This window comes from Tiliqua scincoides, chromosome 1 (genome assembly GCF_035046505.1).
Source record: "Tiliqua scincoides isolate rTilSci1 chromosome 1, rTilSci1.hap2, whole genome shotgun sequence".
Lineage (NCBI taxonomy): Eukaryota > Metazoa > Chordata > Lepidosauria > Squamata > Scincidae > Tiliqua > Tiliqua scincoides.
Genome location: NC_089821.1, coordinates 239454497 through 239464192, shown reverse-complemented (window position 1 = coordinate 239464192; position 9696 = coordinate 239454497). Strand labels below are relative to the sequence as shown.

Here is a 9696-nt window from a genome sequence, read left to right as displayed (position 1 = left end):
GAGCTAGTGTTTTACAACCAGCACCTATCTCCTTGCTCGCTCTTTCACCCTTTTTAGCTGGATAGACTGGGGAAAGATAATACTCATTGCCACCACCTAAAGCTAGAGAACAAAGACAAGAGAAGGCCACTTTGACTTCCAGGTTATCAAAGAGCCCCAAATCCAGGAAGTTACCTCTGGTCCAACAACAGGAGAACATGGGTGATCTAGGAATCATGGCAACCCACTCTCTCCTGGGTGAACTGCAACTAGACCGGTGACACAGGAAAAATAAAAGAAGTTTATTAAAATATTGTAAAGATATCACAACAGTGGAGGGAAAAATGCAAGAGCAATAAACAAGACAGCTAATTCAAACAGGAGGTGAAAAGAGTTCAGCAAACTGGCAGCAAAGATTTGGAAGGATATTAAATATAAGTGGAAAATAAAACAGGAACTACTTCTCTGGGTATTCTCCCTTCCCTGCTTTCACATGCCATTTCAGAGTCTTTGTCTTTGCACTCCCTTTCAGCAACATGGGTGAGGGATCCCCTGTGAAGCACCAGATACTTCTGATATTAGATCAGGGCAAATGTGCAAAGAGGGCTGTGTGGTCTTCTTATAACCTGTAGGCATTCATCAGCTTGCTGCTTTGGTCTTTAGCATGTGTTTGTTGACACACCTTCTCTGATCTTTGTCTGATGCCCTGGAAAGCACTTTCTGCCTTATTTGGACCATACACCTCGTTTTGACCCACTTGGGCTCTATCCTAAGCTCAGCCAGAACTGGCACTGAGCCCTAGTGCGGGAGCTGTGTGCTGTAAACATGCCATAAAGCATGTAAGGAGCAAAGAAGTAAGGAGTGCCAGTGCTGAGCTGACACCAGTAAGGTGCTGAGCCTAGTGCCAGCAGGAAGAGAATGTGCCATTACTGGGGGTTAGTGCAATCACTGGGCAGCAGTGTGACTTCTAGGGGATGGGGGCAAGGGCAGAATGAGGGTGGGGGGAGAGCGAGGTAGGGGAGGAAAAAGGGTGGGAGGGGGTGGGACCAGTGGAGCCCTCCTCTGCTGTATAGCTCTGTGTTGGGCTGGAAGATCTGACACAGAAATATAGCTGGTGCAAAATAGCCGGCACAGACTCGAGAAGTACCATTGTGGGGCGCAGGGCTTGGGGCGTCCCCTGGAGGAAGGGGACAAAAGTTCCCTTCCCCCAAGGAGAACTCCGGCTACTTCCCAGCACCTGTTAGATGCAGTGACTGGCTCCAGAAAGCTCAGGATTGGGCTGCCTGTCGGTCAGATAGCTGCCCTGGGTCCCAGAACCTGCCTGCCTGGATTTTGACCCCTGATTAACTCTGACAGGCATGGAAGTTGAATGGTGAAGCACACACTGATATCCTCAAATTGTACAGGAGGTCAATGGAAACAGTAGGCTCATAAGCTTCTACGTAGGCATGTGGTTGGCCACTTATTTTATTTGCAGACTGGAGTTTTCTGGTGGGAAGTGGTTGTCAAGCATGGGCACAAATATGATGATTTAGCACACCACTGCAAAAACCCCAAGGTGGGCGTTGCGGCAGTTTAACAAACTGTGGTTTGTGCCTGTGACTGAGCACTGAGGCAACTTTGCCAGGAAGACACCAGAATCCAGGCTTATGAGAGATATAGGCATGGATAGAAAAGAGTTCTCCAAATTACCAATACACTGTATAGTAATAAATACTATTTCAGCCAAACTGAACATTAGGAGTAGCTGGCAACCTTCAGTCTTGAAAGACTATGGTATTGCGCTCTGAATGGTGGTTCTGGAACAGTGTCTAATGTGGCTGAAAAGGCTGATTCGGGAGTGACAATCCCTTCCACACTGGGAGCAAGTGCAGTCTGTCCCTGGTCTGTCTTCCTGGCTATGGGCCTTCCTTCTTTGCCTCTTTGCCTCAGTCTGTTGGCCAAGTGTCTCTTCAAACTGGGAAACGCCATGCTGCACAGCCTGCCTCCAAGTGGGCTGCTCAGAGGCCAGGGTTTCCCACTTGTTGAGGTCCACTCCTAAGGCCTTCAGATCCCTCTTGCAGATGTCCTTGTATTGCAGCTGTGGTCTACCTGTAGGGCGCTTTCCTTGCACGAGTTCTCCATAGAGGAGATCCTTTGGGATCCGGCCATCATCCATTCTCACGACATGACCGAGCCAACGCAGGCGTCTCTGTTTCAGCAGTGCATACATGCTAGGGATTCCAGCTCGTTCCAGGACTGTGTTGTTTGGAGCTTTGTCCTGCCAGGTGATGCCAAGGATGCGTCGGGGGCAGCGCAAGTGGAAAGCGTTCAGTTTCCTCTCCTGTTGTGAGCAAAGAGTCCATGACTCGCTGCAGTACAGAAGTGTACTCAGGACGCAAGCTCTGTAGACCTGGATCTGAAACTGAACATTAAGGCTGCAATTATATGCATACTTACCTAGGAATAAGTTCAATTCATGTAAACAGAACTTACTTCAGACATACAAAGAAATGCATTATGAGTGTATTTTGACCATTTTCTCACCAGAAATCGCCTCCAAAGCAGCTATCTGCTGGTGAAGTGGATATTCCTGCAAATAGCTACTTCAGGTGGGTGATTCTGGGCATGAAAACAGCATGAAGAGAAAGAGTTAACCTCCTCAGTTCCCATGCTGTGTTCCTGCTCAGTTTGGAATGAATATTTATTTCACTAGTTAACACACTTACTCAAATTTGTGCCTCTATAGCCATAAAAAGGAAGGAAGCTGGTCAGCTTTAGCAACTACCTCATATCCAAGGATCAATTTCAAACTGGGTCAATGAAAGGAGTCAACCAATTTGATGATATACCCAGTGAACTGGTTTTTTTTTAAAAAAAGTTCAAATAGTTCCTTGCATTCTCTCTTATGAGGCTCCATGTTGAAATTCTCAGACAATTAAATCACCACCTGCAAATTCAAACAGTTGGCATCTTCTTTCAGCCCAGTTTAAAAACAAGACCAAGGACACCTCATGTGGACCAACTCGCGTGTGTTCATACACACAGTTTCCCTGCAGTGCTCAGTCATCTGGGGATGCTTCTAGCTCTTATGCTTTCCTCTGAGACCTGGGCGCATGAGTCATCCGCCCTATCTGGCCTTCTTCCATCTGCTCCATTTGGTGTCAATTTGTGCCTGGAAAAGAGAATTTCCAGCTCCCAGCTGTGCATGCCTGCCTGCCAGGACAGGGCTGATTAAATTTGCAGCTGTGGTTCACTCCTCTTGCATTAGACTCTTGTTCTAGGGTTGAAGAGGAAAAGGGGAGGATGGGTAGAAAGGTCTATAAAGGCAGTGATGCCTAGTGGGAGAAGTGTCTAAACACAATTGTTTCCTCTTGCAGACACACATTTCTGCATCTCATCTTGTCTGCCAACCACTAGCTGAAGAGAAAGAACTCTATTGGAAACCTTCCTTCATACCAACAATTCTTTGCCTAGACAGGAATTAGGTAGTTATCCTGAAGAACTTTGTAGTAGTGCAGTAATGTCTGAATAATACATTCTTCTTCAAAATACCTGACCATTTCTAGGCCTAGGAGCATGGCAAATACGTCTTCAAATTCCTGCAGATTCCCAAGAGATATGATGTGGCGAGAGATGGTTTGCAGCAGACACTGCATACAGCACGAAGCCCTTTATAAATCAGCGTCTATAGAACATACAGAGCCACTTTCTTGCAAAGGAAGCACCAGTGAATCAAATCTTGATGCTCCAGAGATTTAGAATTACCTCAGAGGAAGCTGGTGAAAGTCTCAGTGAGAAACTGAGCAAACTGAAGAGACAAAAAAGACTTGACGAAAGTGGATGGTCATAGTGCTAGTTGAAAGGGATTCAGGGACGAACAAGACATTATATATTAGCTTTTGAGTCACTTGCCACTGCTATCATGAGCATGCAGCACATTCCTTTCCATTCAGTAGACTGCTTTGTTGTAGCAAGGATATTTCTGATTGTTAATACCCAGTTCAGGTAATGAATGGAAATCCACACATGGCTTCACATACTCCCTCGTTCAATCAGAAAGTCCTTCCACTGTGGTGCAAGGAATGCTTCGCACCTCAGTCTTGTTGCTGATAATCATTGCCTTGACTTCAGGAAGAGATAGAGGCAGCTGGAAACAACCTGAAGAGGTAAGTTCTCATCTGGTAACTGTAAAAGATAGTGACAAATCACTAGCCACGAATTATGTTGTATGTTTGAGTCCCTGTAACTTCACGGTGTCCAGCAATCTGTGTTTATATTCAGCAGAAACAGAGCGAGAGTGTGTTACCATATTCATCCTATATAATATGAAACACATTGAATTCTTCAACAGGCAAAATGGAAAGGAAGCTAAATAACATTTTTTATAGAAATGTTTGTAACTAATCTATGTATATCTGCAATTTAGAGGATGATTTGGACAATGGTTCTACCCCACTATATTAACCTTACTTGTTACATGATAGCAGAACACAGGCAGATGTGTACCATTTGTGATATAGAGTTTCATATGAATACTGTATTCACAGGTGCAGCAACTGCCGTGTTTTTGCTGGTAGCAAGGAAGCAGTGTTCTGCATCTAAAATGTTTTTTTCATTCTGTATGCTGAAAAGATCTGAATAACTCAGAAGTCTGAATGCTTCTCTACACCGACAGAATTTGAACCAAAAAAGAAAAAAAAGTGATAGCCTTGCCATAACTATATGTATGTGAGAGAGAAAAATGAGGATGTTATAAACTACCTTCCCAGCTAAATGTGTCATTGCTCTGTGTACCAGCAGCATAATTTGGACATTTCCTTTTCCATAATGCTATCAAACGTCTACCCACCTTTTAAGAACCTGCATATGCCTTGTAACTGCTTAAGATACAAGATACTGGGGCAGAATATGAAAAAGATCTTTTCTACTGCTTATTATGAATAGCCTAGTAATTCAGAGAATGATAGTGGATGAATAGCAGGGAATCGAGTCTTGCTCAGTCTAGCTTCTACTCTTAAAAAATTACTGAAGCTTCTGGACCAGGTCACTGTTTGTGGAGATGTAGGACTGGAAAAGAAGGCAGTGAAAAGTCTGACCTGTGCATTTGTTCTTATTCTAACTTGTTATGCTTGCTCTTCCTGTGGTGTTTCAAACTGTCTACCCATGGGCTATTTATAGAAGTGACCTTTTATTTATTTAAGGATCTATTATGAATGCAGATTGTTTGGGCAAATAATGGAAATCAAGAAGAATTAGTTAGAACGAGCATTATGATGATTCAAGAGTCTGGTTTCGTCTTTGTTGACAACGGTACTGTGTATATCTGGTGACAGCAGGAAAAATTAAACTGGTGTGAGTGAGATAAGGATTTTATTCGGAAGATCTGGGTTATACAAGGACAGTTCAGGGAGTGAGTGGTATAGAGATCAGTACCTTAGCAGCTGTGATTTGAGGATACAATGAGAAAGTGGGATGTTGGGGTCTAGTGCTATATTTCAGCAGACTAGAACTGCCAGACTCTCAAGGTAGGCCCAAGATTTTTTGGCGCTTACGACAAAGCATCTAAATGGAAGCTCTGGAAAAAATATAAGTCACCTCAAGCTCTGGAAAAAATGTAAGTCACCTCAAATATTCTCTCCTTTAATGGTACCCCAAATATCTGCCCACACATGGCCTTGCAGATTCCCTTAGGTTTCGCAAGCCAGGCAAAAGCTATGTGATTCTAAAGATGTTTTTCTTGTCTCCCTGGCTGTCCTAGTTCACAGCTGTAGAAGCATTTAGGACTCTAGAAGAGATTTTGGATCCTGGACCTTTTACAGTCACAAACTCATGGGGAAATTTGTACATAGCTCCCTCCAAATGGAGACCTCATTTATTCCTCTTTTTGAGCCAAGAAGAGACACTAGGCATGATTATGACCTTGTGTCCTTTCCTCCAATGACTTGATCCCATTGTTGTCCCACTGTATGAATGAAATTGGGTCAACCTGGAAAAGGTGGGAGTAACTGCTATGAAGCTCACATAGCTGCCATTATAGGCGATGAAATTTTAAAAAATATGGATGGAATGGAGGCACTGTGATAATGCTGTGTCTGAGAAAAGGCCACTTTTCACTTCATGCATTTGCTAGACTGAAAGCACATCCTTCCGTAAGAAAGGTGCAGATTGTCACAGCAGGTTCACATGTGTATAATTTCCTTGTGAATCCCTGTGCTGAGCAGCCATGGTTGAATAAGCTTTTCTACTCCATATACATCACTTTAAAGATAGCCACATATGATATGTGGGCATCTGACTGCCAATAATGGTAGTAAACAGGAATTGTAAATTGCAAACAGAGGGCTTACACTCTTACAGAACCTGTCAACAAGCATCTGGAAGCTGTACCTTGAGATCCTGGGAGCCTGAAGGCCAAAATATGTTGGAAAGGAGATTTTTGGTGTATTGGCTGAGGGTGTTTTAACTAATCACTCTCCACTGTTAGCTATGGTGAGAGCATGATGTTTTGGAGGGAGCTCAAAGCTGTGCTTCTGTGTATCCTTTTCATAAGTGCTTCTACACTGTAGTGCCAGCACAATAGATTTTCCTGCAGTTATGGCTTGATGGTCCTCTTGATGCTCTGGCTGATTTCTGAAACAGGGAAATGGTGAGGAACCTAGACATAATAGCTTCTGAGAATCTTCAGAAAGTCAAAGGAGCTCCTGGCTATGGAGCAGAAGGGGAGATGAGTTGAGTGACCTAACATGGGCCAGAAGGTCATGTTAGGGACTACTCTGTAGCTGCAAAAAAGGTATATCATTCTGTAATGTTGAATCTGTAGAGAGCCAGCCAGCAGTGCTGAGATGCAGCTTGTAAGGATGTGTGAAAGGGGCATGTCTATGGAGACCGCCTCTCATAGGAGGTTCATTTTAGTCCCTTAATTTCACATTTTGAACAGAGCTAAAGATGTATCTTTTCCAGAATCATAATTCTTTGATTATGTTTAGTTTTGGTGTTTGGTGTTCTGTGCATGTTGCTTTATTGTTTCATATATATAATTTTTTTGTTCTTTTATTGTATTTATATCATGGTTGAGTTGCCTGGAATTTTAAAAGAAAGGTGGGTTATGCATTATTTTAGTTAAATCATAAATGTTACATTGAATACATGTTCAACAGGACCACCATGACATGCAGAGAAGGGATATTTATTTAGCACTTTCCTCTCATGCTGTGAAACATATTCTACAACATGTAATTACACAATACATGCATAATTTAGTTGCAATATTTAGCCCTGAGTGTTTAGGAACCAATGTCTTCACTTTACGTGTTTATTGTAGGAAACACCAGCATAGCTGCAGCAAACATGATTACTATGTCAATGAGAAGAACCATAGGTCAGTGGCTGCAAAAGGTCCCAGGTTTAATCCCTGTTATCTCCAAGAGAGGAGGAGAAAATTCATGTCTGAAATCCTGGACAGTCACTGCCAGTCACTGTTGACAATACAGAACTGGATAATTCAGTGGTTTGACTAAGCAAAAGGCACGTTCTTATGTGAAGTAGCTCTGAAACATGACTTCATCTACAGTACATGTTTCCTCTATGAAATTCTGTGTCATCATATCCTGAAACAAGGGAAGTCTCCATAAGACATTTTAACATCAGAGGTAAAGGTTCCTTATGTTGTTCCTCACATCTATGTTGTACTTACACGTATGTTTTACCCCATATGGCAGAGAGTAGCCTGGGGGCATAGTGTTCCCTGCAAGCTGTGCAGCCATGCAGCTCTGAGCTGAGCTCTGTGCATCATGGAGCTCAGTGAGCCAGGAGTTTGACAATGTATGACATTGCCAAGCATCTGGGGATGGTGTCACAACTGTGTTACAACCCTGCACACAAATAGGGGTCTGCAAAGCAGCACAGACCCCTTAGAGCAGCAATTTTCAACTACTGCGCAGTGGCACATTGGTGTGCCGTGAACAGTCCTCAGGTGTGCCCTGGGAGTTTGGGGGAAGATCATTTATTAGTAGGACCATTGGGGGATGTGAGCCCCCCACCAGCAGCATGGTGTGCCTTTTCAATTGTCAAAAGGCAGCACCTTTTGCACCTTGGCAAATTTAGCATCTTGTCAGTGTGCTGTGAGATGAAAAAGGTTGCAAATTACTGCCTTAGAGGGAACACAGCTGGGGAGCACTTAAATTGGGGAAAGGGCTCCATCACGCAGATCTCAGTTCAGATCCCATCCAGAGATTGCTCTCAGTGTGTGGAATGCCCTATTCACAGATCTCTGGCATAGCAGGTCTCTTCAGGTCAGTTTGGAATGGCAGCCTCAGGACCACACTGGCCGGGTTGGTCCCTGCTATCTGGGCACCTTTCACTTGCGATTCAGCAGGGGGCGAGCGCCTTCTCCCCTGCAGAGCATCTTTCCCACAGGCTGTTCGCTCTGGTTTCTTTTGTCTCTTTCTCCAGGCGGTGATGAGCCTTTTGGGGACAGGAAACCTTCTGGCATTGATTTTGCTGTGGAAACCCCTTTTAAGGCGATTGTATAGAATCATTTTTCACAACAATAACCACGACCCCCGGGATGCCCATGTTCACAGTCTGAATGGCAGCGAGTGTTCTTGGGGGCTTCCTCCCCTCCAAGCGCCTCCAAATCAGTGGTGGCGTCTCCTGTTTCTGGGGTCCCGACATTGCGCTCCGTCGCCGCGGGGAGGGGGACAAATGACTGCAGGGGGGAGCCGCAGGCACCTCGCTGCGGGCCCAAAAACAGCTCTGGGGGCGTGCGTGTGGGACACAGAGCCCAAGCCTACGCGTGCCTACTCAGAAGTAAGTCCCATCGGAGTCAGTGGGGCTTACTCCCAGGTAGGGGTGCTGCAGCGGAGCCACCTCCACGCGCGCCCGAGCCCGGCCACGGCGGCCTCAGCCCTGCCCTGCGGCGCTGCGGAAGGGAGAACACCAGCAGGCCGCCCGTGGAGGGGCAGGAGCGGCGGCCGGCGCGCTGCTGCAGCCGCGTTATCTTTCTGGCACGGGCTGTGGCGGCGTCCGCCACCTGCCTGCCGACCCCACAAGCCGCTTCTGTCTGCGCGGCACCTTTCCCGGAGCAGCTGCTGCTGCTGCTGCTGCCGCCGCCCACGGGCGCCCCTCCCCCCGCTTCCCGCCCACCTGGGAGGCAGACTGGCTCCTCTCTCGCCCCAGCCGGCTGCTGCGAGTGCGGACTCTCCAGTCTGCACGTAGCGAATGGAGGCGGGCTCCTCCTCCGCCTCGCCTCCGCCTCCTCCGCGCACGCCTGGAAACTCCTGGTGCGTGTGTTTTCCGTGCGCGTCCAGGCAAGGGCTGTGCGCGCCTCCGCCTCGCCCAGGCTCCTCCGCCTCTTCTCGCCACGCGGGCAGCAGCAGCAGCAGCAGCCTGTGCGGGTCGACTCAGAAGTCAGCCCCATTGTGCGCAGTGGCTGCGCTGCTTACGCCCAGGAAAGTGCGCAGAGGCTGGCAGCCGCGCACGAGCCCTTGCTGGCTCGCCTCCCTCAGCTGTGCATCCATCAGGCCGGCAGGCTGGGGCACTCGCTTCGCCCTTGCCTCCTGTCGTGGGGCAGGCAAGGCCGAGCGCGCCACTTGCGGGACGGGGCGCGACGCAGGCAAAGGAAGGGGGAGCCTCCACTTCAGAGTCACGCACACTGACAAGGCGCTCAAACGGTCAAGGCACACCCTCCGCTTTAGGACACTTGGCAGGGCACACCACACTGCCACCCCCCCCCCA

The 9696-nt window shown here is 46.9% G+C and overlaps 1 long non-coding RNA gene across 1 annotated transcript; it reads right to left on the bottom strand.

The window, feature by feature from the left end:
* Nucleotides 1-259: 259 nt before the first annotated feature.
* On the bottom strand, nucleotides 260-9290 carry LOC136642232 (uncharacterized). Its single transcript, XR_010793980.1, has 2 exons — nucleotides 9106-9290; nucleotides 260-4146 (listed from the first exon to the last, which is right to left on the bottom strand). It is a non-coding gene; the product is annotated as an uncharacterized lncRNA (long non-coding RNA).
* Between the last annotated feature and the right edge of the window lie 406 nt (nucleotides 9291-9696).